At 46.0% G+C, this 9,771-nt stretch overlaps 1 protein-coding gene across 3 annotated transcripts in view; it reads left to right on the top strand.

The window, feature by feature from the left end:
- The first annotated feature begins 1,222 nt into the window (after window positions 1–1,222).
- The window catches only part of LOC137434986 (uncharacterized), a 98,914-nt gene continuing 90,365 nt past the window's right edge, over window positions 1,223–9,771 (top strand). For 2 of the 3 annotated variants that reach the window (XM_078784862.1, XM_078784861.1), the window contains exon 1: window positions 1,223–4,235. The gene's annotated coding sequence lies outside the window, so the exon portion shown is untranslated. The remainder of the gene's footprint in view (window positions 4,236–9,771) is intronic. The other variant, XR_013624601.1, reaches the window with a different exon arrangement.

The raw sequence follows: 9,771 nt of genomic DNA, 5'->3' as shown, positions 1-9,771 counted from the left end.
ATCCCACTCCTCCCTCCAGGTCTTTAAAACAGCTGTTCACCACCATCTCTTATCTTCCCCCATCCAAAACCTTGATCTTTTCTACCCCCACTAATTCACCCCAGATCCACCTTGTTTGAAATTCCAACTTCTTTCCTGGAAGTCCTGGCAGTGTCCATATGTTTATACCTCTCCCACCCCCACCCCTTCACATGCCTCCCCCTCAAAGCCCTCTCCCTCCCACAGATCTCTCGGTCCCTGCTCTCAAATGTTGTGTTTGTGTCCTTCCCCCTCTCTCCCCATCTTGTCTACCGCTCCCGATGTTATTTGTTTTATGTGTCTGTTTGTCTTTCTGTGTGATTAATGTTCGCTCTTTCACGAGCCTCGATCTTGTATACAAAAAAAAAAAAAAAAAAAAAAATACATGGACGATCTTATCACACCCCCATTTATCAATTACCATATTAACTATATGTCCTTCTTTATAAAGTTTAATTGTAAGTAGATGGTTAAATTTAATAAGAAAAGGTGTGTGGCCAGTAGAACCAGGGTCTGACTCACAGTTGAGGGTTGACAGAAACTTTCCACCTTGTCAGGAGGAAAGGACACGGAGTCCAGGAGCAGTTGGCTATGACTGGGTATGGTGGGTACAGAGAGGGATGGGTTTGGGACACAAGATTTTGAGGCAAACACAGATTTGAGGCATTCAGCTTTTTCATGTGCGGTCGGCTTTTTTTCTTTTCTTTTTGTATACAAGAGCGAGGCTCGTGAAAGAGCGAACATTAATCACACAGAAAGACAAACCGACACATAAAACATATAACATCGGGAGCGGTAGACAAGATGGGGAGAGAGGGGGAAGGACACAAACACAACATTTGAGAGCAGGGACCGAGAGACATGGAGACATCGAGAGATCTGAGAGAGGGCGAGGGCTTTGGGGGGGGGGGGGGGCATGGGAAGGGGGGGGGGGGGTGGGAGAGGTATAAAACATATGGACACTGCCAGGACTTCCAGGAAAGAAGTTGGAATTTCAAACAAGGTGGATCTAGGGTGAATTAGCGGGGGTAGAAAAGATCAACGTTTTGGATGGGGGAAGATAAGAGATGGTGGTGAACAGCTGTTTTAAAGACCTGGAGGGAGGAGTGGGATTGAAGGGAGTGAGGGAGTTCTTTCCAGAGGCGGGAGAAAAGAGGAATGAAAGAGTGAAGGTGAGCAGAGAGCCGAGATTTCGGCAGTTTAACCATCAGAGGGTTGCTGGCAGATCTTGTGCGACCTGTAGGAATATTTGGGGGACAGAGCACAGAGAGAGCTGGGGGTGCAAGGCCGGAGAGGAGTCGGTAGAAGACAGAAAGACCACCTACCTGCCTGCGGTGAGTGAGTGAAAGGCCCTCAGAGATAGCTTCATCACGGGAGATTCCAATAATTCTGAAAGCTTTGGTTTCAACAGTGTGAAGCCGAGCTAGGTGTGAGGCAGGAGCACTGGCCCATAGGGGAGAACAGTATTCCATTGAGCTGCGGATGAAAGCCTTGTATGTGGTGAGGAGCTCAGGTGTGCCGAGGAAGGACTTCGCCCGACGGAGGATGCCCAGTCGGCGACTGGCTTTGGAGGCCAGCTTGGAAATGTGGTTTTCCCAAGAAAGATCATGGCAGATAGTGAGACCCAAAAGCTTGAGCGACAGAACTTCTTGGAGAGGATTGTTGAGAAAGTAGATGGGAGGGTTGTCCAGTCGATCGTTTCGGAGAGACATAGTAAGAGTGTGAGATTTGTCAGGATTGAAAAACATGTTCCACTTGTTTGACCATTCTGTGATTTTGTCTAAGTCTTCAGAGAGTGAGGAGGCTGCAGACTGCCGATCTGAGGGAAGAGGAATGGAGCGGCAGAGTGTGGAGTCATCAGCAAAGAGATAGAGAGGATTTTCCAGAGAGTCGGAGAGATCATTGATAAAGACCAGAAAAAGCACAGGGCCCAGAACACTGCCTTGGGGAACTCCAGCCTGAACAGGAAGGGGAGATGAGAGAAATCCATTCAGGGCCACACGTTGACTACGACCAGAGAGGAAGTCCGCAAGCCATGCATGGAGATTTCCATGGATACCATAGGAGGAGAGTTTGGTGAGCAGACCTGGGTGCCAGACCGTATCGAAGGCACGTGATATGTCAAGGGAGACAGCTCTGATTTCCTGTTTGGCATTGAGGACCTCCATCCATTGATGAGACAGCAGAAGCAGCATGTCCAGAGTAGAGTGACCTGGTCTGAAACCAAATTGATGATCAGAGATCAAGCCATTGGAGAAGAGGAAAGATTTCATATCCGAAGCAATGATGGATTCCATGACTTTGCTGATAATTGGGAGCAGGCTGATTGGTCTGTAGTTGCAAGGATCTGTTTTTGCACCTTTTTGTGTAAAGCGGTAATGTTTGCTGATTTCCAGGATGCTGGCAGATGACCTTGAGCAAAAGAGAGGGTGAAAAGAACAGAGAGAGAGTGAGATAGACCGGCAGAACAGGATTTTAGGACCCGTGGGCTGATGCCGTCTGGTCCAGTTGCAGAATCAGAGTCGAGGTTAGACAAAAACTCCTCCACCTTGTCAGGAGAGAAGGACACAGAGTCCAGGAGCAGTTGGGTTCGACTGGGAAAGGTGGGAACAGAGAGAGATGGGTTTGGGACTAAAGATTTTGAGGCAAACACAGAGTTGAGGCATTCGGCTTTGTCACGTGCGATGTCAACTGTGTGGCCATTTGAGGTAAGGGAGGGGATGGAGGGGGAACAAACACCAGAAACGGATTTGACCAGACGCCACCAGGATTTGGAGGAAGGAGACAGGTTTGAGAGTTCATTCTTGAGTGTGGAGAGATAGTGCATCCTGGCACTCCTGAGGGTAGACACACACTTGTTCCGAGCTTGGTGGAAGGAACTGAGATTTCCTTCCGTTGGATTTGCTTTCCCGGAGGTGAAGGCAAGTTGTTTCTGGGCAACAGCCTCACCACAAGATTATGTGTACCATGGACGGGAGGAAGGGTATGACAACTGAAGACGAGATGGGATAAATCTGTGCATGAGAGAGTAATTTACTTTGGAAGAATTCCCAAAATGAGTTGATGTCAGAGGCGGTAGAGATGGGAGACCAGTCCAGATGATTTATGGCTGCTTGAAGACCGTGCCAGTTGGCCTGAGTGAAATGCCAGGAGGCTCTCTGAAAATGGTCAGAGATATGTCCACTTTAACAAGCACATGATCAGATGAGCCGATTGGAGCAGAAGAAGAGCAGCAGACATTTGCAGGGAAGTTAGTCATAATCAAGTCTAGAAGAGAAGATGCTCCGTTGACTGAGATCCGGGTCAGGAAATTGACAGATTGTGTCAGTCGCAGGTCTTCAGGGGTCTTGGTGATCTTTAGGGTCTCGGGGGACTTAAAGGGTCGTCAAAGTTCTGAAGGGTCTCAGCAGTCTAAACGTAAATTAAGAGGGTGTTAATTATATTTGAAGAATAAGAAGACGTTTTGGTCGCATATAAATATACATTCAAACCGACATAACCATATACGTTTACTCTATTATTATAAGACTAGTGGGGCCACCCGTGGGAATCCCACGGGCATGGATATCTGTGACATTTGGACATCTTCATTTGGACACACAGCACACAAAAGTAGTATGAAAATGTTGATTCTGACTCACTGTGCCCCCAACTATGGTTCAACATGGTCCACTATGGTTCAACATGGTTCATTTTTAATTTTTTAAAAATTTTTATCTAATTTTTTATTTTTTCAATTTTCAAAAAAAAAAAAATTTTATTTGCAATTTTTCAATTTTTCAATTTTTCAAATTTTTTACTTTTATTTTCAATTTTCCCAATTATCAAATATATACTGAAGTGCTTTGTCCCATCCCACCAGATGGCGCTGCTGAGTTCTCCAATTAAAACATGTTTTTTATATTGATGTTGTTTTAAACAGTGTTTTGAATATTAATCCATTTTTATGTAACCCAAGTTGAAATGTTCGTTTGAAGTGATGAAATAATGTCTCCCAAGGAATTTTAATTTCCAGTACAGGAAGTACAGGAAGTGGGTTTTGGCTCACTTCCTTTATTGCATCATATTCTACCATTTCTTTGCCTGTCATGGACACAACGATCAATTGTGGAGAGTTTGAATGGGATAATTTTGGATTGGAGTCGACACATAATGGCTGCCTTAATGAGATCTATTTACAAATAGATCAAATCGATTCAGCAATTACTCAAGTTGAGGTGAGGTTTTTCTTAAATTTTTATCATTATTTTTTGTCTCAGAGGAGACTCTATCCAAGATAAAGATTGAAAAGTCTTTACAACAACTTGGAGTGAAATCATTGGTGTGTGTGTGTGTGTGTGTGTGTGTGTGTGTGTGTGTGTGTGTGTGTGCGTGCGTGCGTGCGTGCGTGCGTGCATGTGTGTGTGTATGTGTTTGAATGAAAAAAATTAATTAACACATTGTTGTTCTTTCTCATCGGAAATTGTATCTGAGATGTTCGGCGCGCGAACATTCTTCCTCCATCTCCCTGTGTGTGTAAGTGGGCCCATTGTCTGGGTAATAAGTAAGACTGTTTAAGTTCTGCCCTGTGTCCCTTCTTCTAACAAATCATTGCACCTAGTGGAAATAAATCTGTTCTTCCTTCTGATTCGACCGTCTTGTGTTTTCCATCATTGACCTCGCATGGTACGAATTAGATCGCTCTGATCGGGTTCGATAGCAAGGTAACAGCACGAGTCACGTGGTACGCCATCCGCTCGGGCGTACGCAATTACGCGTGGTTCGTGCGAGACTCAATCCCCGCTGCCGCGTGGGTACTCAAGGTACGTGCGAAATTGTCCCGAAACCCTTTTCCACGTCTGCCCGGAAGTGGCGACTCAGTCTCGCGGTTTTGAAGACCCAAGGAGAAAAAGGGGCTTAATCTCCCCTTTGTAAGGGAATGGGCTTCGGAAAACCGTAACAATATATATATATATATATATATATATATATATATATATATATATACATATATATATATATATATATATATATACATATATATATATATATATATATATATATATATATATATATATATATATATATATATATATATATATATATATATATATACATACATACACACACACATATATATGCACTACCGGTCAAAAGTTTTAAAACACCACAATTTTTCCAGTTTTTATTGAAATTTATGCAGTTTAAGTCCAGTGAATAACCTGAAATGGTACAAAGGTAAGCAGTAAACTGGTCGAGGTTAAAAAAAAAAGTTTAGGTTAGCAAAAACGGGAAAATAATGTAAATTGCACAGTTACATTGTAAAAAAAAAAAGCCTTCTTCAGGGAACAAGTAACAGGTTAACAACTTACAGTTGTTCTTCAGCAATGTAAGTAAATTAAGCCTTGAAAGTTGATGCAAACAATTCCGACAGGTGTCCCAACCTCTGCTGATTATTTGATCACAAACCCTCTGTCTGTATAAAAGCAGTATTGGAACAGACTGTTATTACACCCTCTGAAGCATTATTTGGACAATATTTCACTGCAGGCAGTAGTATATTGGAAACTGGAGGAAACTCTGACAGGAAGAGGTCTGGCAGACCCAAAGCCACAACAGAATCAGAAGACAAAGTTTCTGAGAGTCAACAGCTTGCGTGATAGGCGGCTCACAGGACAACAGCTTCAAGCACAGCTTAACACTGGTCGAAGTAAGCAAGTCTCAGTTTCAACTGTGAAGAGAAGACTTCGAGCTGCAGGTTTGACAGGTCGAGTGGCAGTAAGAAAGCCATTGCTAAGATGACAAAATAAGAAAAAGAGGCTTGCCTGGGCCATGAAGCACCACCGGTGGACGACTGAAGACTGGAAGAAGGTCTTATGGACCGATTAATCTAAATTTGAAATCTTTGGTTCATCACGCAGGGTTTTTGTACACCGTTGAGGAGGCGAAAGGATGGTTCCTCAGTGTGTGACACTAACTTTCAAACATGGAGTTTGCGACAAGTCAAAGTCAAGTTTGCGACATGTCAAAACATGTCAAAGAGTCAGCGACTTGCACAGAGTGACTGGCACCCTGAACCAAAAGGGCTACCACAAAATTTTGCAGCACCATGCAATACCCTCTGGTATACGCCTAGTTGGTGAGGGGTTCATCCTACAGCAAGATAATGACCCCAAACACACCTCCAGGCTATGTCAAAACTACCTTCGAGGAAAAGAACAAGACGGTAGGCCTCAAATCATGGAATGTCCAGCACAGTCTCCAGACTTAAACCCCATCGAGCTGGTTTGGGATGAACTGGACAGAACGGTGAAAGCAAAGCAACCTACAAGTGCAAGACATTTGTGGGAACTGCTGCAGCAGTGTTGGGAAGAACTTCCCAAACAATATTTGATTTCCATTGTGGAAAGAATGCCACGAGTGTGTTCGGCAGTTATATCTGCAAAAGGTGGCCACTTTGCCGAGTCAAAATTTTTAATTCAATTTTGTTAAACAAAATGATTCTATGATTTCTTTTTTTATCTCCAATTGTTTATTTGTTCTATGCTTTATGTCAGAGTACATTGAGACATTAAACTGCTTAAATTTCAATAAAAACTGGAAAAATGTAGGTGTTCTAAAACTTTTGACCGGTTGTGTTTTTGTGTGTGTATATATATATATATATATTGTTACAGACACGACTTTGATGTTAAGGTGGGCCGAGCGGAATGGCCGTCGTGTCCGCACAAATTACCCGACTATACTCGACGTTGACGGAGTCGCGCTACGCTGGCTCAATAAGAAAAAGAAGACACCCGGCTGGGTTATAATGACACAATACGACACCAGGGGTTCAGTTCTCAAGACCTCCGGAGGAGGTTATATTAAGGCGGAAGGTTAGATTACAACTACAAGAGGGACAGCATAGAAAGACAGGCACTTAGACACACTCTTATATTAACCCTAGACAGACCACAGATAAACGGGACAACGCTGACTCACACGGGGTTTGATGGCTAGGAAAGGCAGATAGCGATGGCTCAAGGTGCACTCTTGGCTCAAAGCAGGGTACACGGTTCGGTCCAGAGATGCGGGGAGGTCTCGTCGCAGCGCTCAGAGGTGACGTTCTTTCTCAGGCCTCTCCAAACTCAGGCGCATCTGTTTCAGCGCTCGCAGGTCCGTCTTTTCTCCAGCTGGGGGCGAATCTCACCTCACATCCGGCGCGTGGCCGCGTATATCCGGCGGGGAGTGACACGCCCTCGGCTCGTTAGCTCCGCCTCGTGGAATCGGCACGTTGCTTCTCATTGGGTGCGTGCGGGGGGGGTTACTGGCTCCGCCCCCGACGAGGAGCTGACAGCCAGCCCCTTCGGGGTAACCCCGTGGAGCGCATGGTCTGGAGCTAATCGAGCCGGTGTGAGGACGCATCCTCCCCCGCTCCGCCGCCATCCCCTCTGTTGTTGTTGTAATTGTTGTTGTATTTGTTGTTATTGTTGTTGTTTGGGGAAGAAGATGGGAGGAGGTATGGGAAAGGTCCTAAACTCACTACTGATGCCATATAATCACATTCTGGTGCAACGAAGAGTCATAATTAATGGAAACGAGGCCTTAACTGACATAGATTAAGAATAACTAGGAAGATGTCCGAAAGTTGGCTACGTGTGGTGCGGTGGACCTGGGCACGACATTTAATGGGGGAATAAGGGGAAGGTCGGCTCTACTGATTGTTATTTACATGCAATGGGACTAGGGAATGGGGGATTGGGGAAAGTTGGGGAGTATTGGAGAAAATAGGGGAATATTTACAAGCGGATATGGAGGCCAAATTCCATATTCGCAACATTGCACCCTTCTCTACCCTCGGGGCGTCCCGACCCGATAAATTTTTACCTACTTTAGTGTGGCACGCAATGTAGTTCCCTCTACTATTAACTCTACCCTGAGTGCGACAGTTTTACAGATATTCACAAATGAGTAAATATGTCCCCCTGCGACGTTGCACCCTTCTCCTCACAGAAACACACCCACAGGATAACCGAATCCGGAAAGAATTCGCAAACTACACATACAGCCGGTAGGGAGCATTATTTACAAGATTACGCTGATATCTACACTACGATCCAGGACCTGTCTTTGGAGGAACACATGCAGATGTTATGCATAGAGAGAGCGCGCTTGCCAACATCGATACACCAACCCACGAGTGCTCTGTGGCCGACGGCCTTTAATAACGTGCAGAGCACCCTTCCCGAGCATCAACAGCACCACCCCACCACCAATCGGTGCAGTCACCATTGTTCATTGGAATAAAAATAAATTCGACAACCCCTAACCCTGCAGGTGTCTCTTGCTCTTCTTGTGGTGCACTTGGTGTTAGTTAACAGTGGTTCACCTTTATGGCATAGGTGCCACGTTGACCCATAGGTCCATCCCCGGGTGGTGCTTGGCCGCAAACGAACTGCGGTCCATTGTGGGTGGCCACAAACATTGCGGTCCATATGGTGTATCGATGTCGGCAGCAAACAGCGAAAGTGCAGGCCCACAACTGCGCAGCCAGCACCTCTCTCTCCTCTCTCTCTACCCCAAAGCCAGATCCTCGGAGGTGGGAGACAAAAGAAGAAACAAGTGAGTAAGGTGGTAAGGGCGCAAAAGTGCACGCAATGTAAGGTGATGCACACTGGGGGCACATGGGAACCAGGTGAGACAGGTACGTTCCTATCGTACGCCCCCCCCCACCAGGTAACCTACATGGCCCCTCCCTTACCCCTTACTGCATCCACAAAACACAACACTACCCATAAACATCTACTTTACAAATCGACAAACATCCCTACTGTCTTCCCCGTTCCTCCCATATACCAAATTCGTCTTCTCTCCCTCCTAACCAATCAAATTTGCCATTTTCAACTCTCATCAAAATTTGCCATTTTCAACTCAACATCAAAATTTGCCATTACCAATTCATCATCAGTCCCTCCTAGGGAGGGAGAGATGGAATCACCCCAATGTCTCATCCACGTCGTGATGCGTCTCACAAATCCACAGCAATCTCATTTCCTGCACAAAACAAAGAAAACACAGGTGTGGAGTCATCATCATCACCACAGGTAAGTGGCTGCGTATGGTGCGACAGGTTCATCACTCCTAACTATCTCCTAAATGACTTTAACACACTTTACACTACCCGGGGTCTTTCTCCGGCCAAACCATTGGCCCTCTTACACTATGGGTTCTAAAAACCAATTCCCATTGGCCAAACTGTGGTGCTTTTCAATTTGGGGTCTCACTCCCCCGATTCATCTCCCGGTGCCCTCGCACAATTTCTGGGTTGTGGCGTGTACCTCTCCCAGTGGGTCTACCCACCTGCACACCTCCACCACTGCAGTTGCCACCCGAGCTTACCTAGCTCCTCACCCTAACCTATCTAACTGGGGCAGGCCCCTCCTGGCTCTGTCACCCCATGGTGCCCTCTGGCACTGGGCTACCCGGGTCCGTCCTCCGGATCCTCGGGCCCCATCCACAACAACTACTACCGGCTCCCAGAGCCCACCTGCGGCCTCACCTGGCCGACATCCTTACAGTGGTGGAGTGCCCAAACCAACTACACACACTAACAGGCTACACGCCCAGCCATTTCCACAACACCAACGCACCCATCCACATACCATTCTGCAACCGCACCACAAATGCCAATATCCAACCACAATTTACCTGTACCCTCTACCTAACACTTACACTACCCGCCCCGGGTACTCGTGAAAGGGGTCCACTCTTCCCCCATCCACACCTTCGCAC

Source organism: Myxine glutinosa, chromosome 9 (genome assembly GCF_964187855.1).
Source record: "Myxine glutinosa chromosome 9, kmMyxGlut1.1, whole genome shotgun sequence".
NCBI classification, from domain to species: Eukaryota; Metazoa; Chordata; class Myxini; order Myxiniformes; family Myxinidae; genus Myxine; species Myxine glutinosa.
Note: the sequence above shows the minus strand (reverse complement) of the source record. Positions and strands in the feature narration are given on the sequence as shown.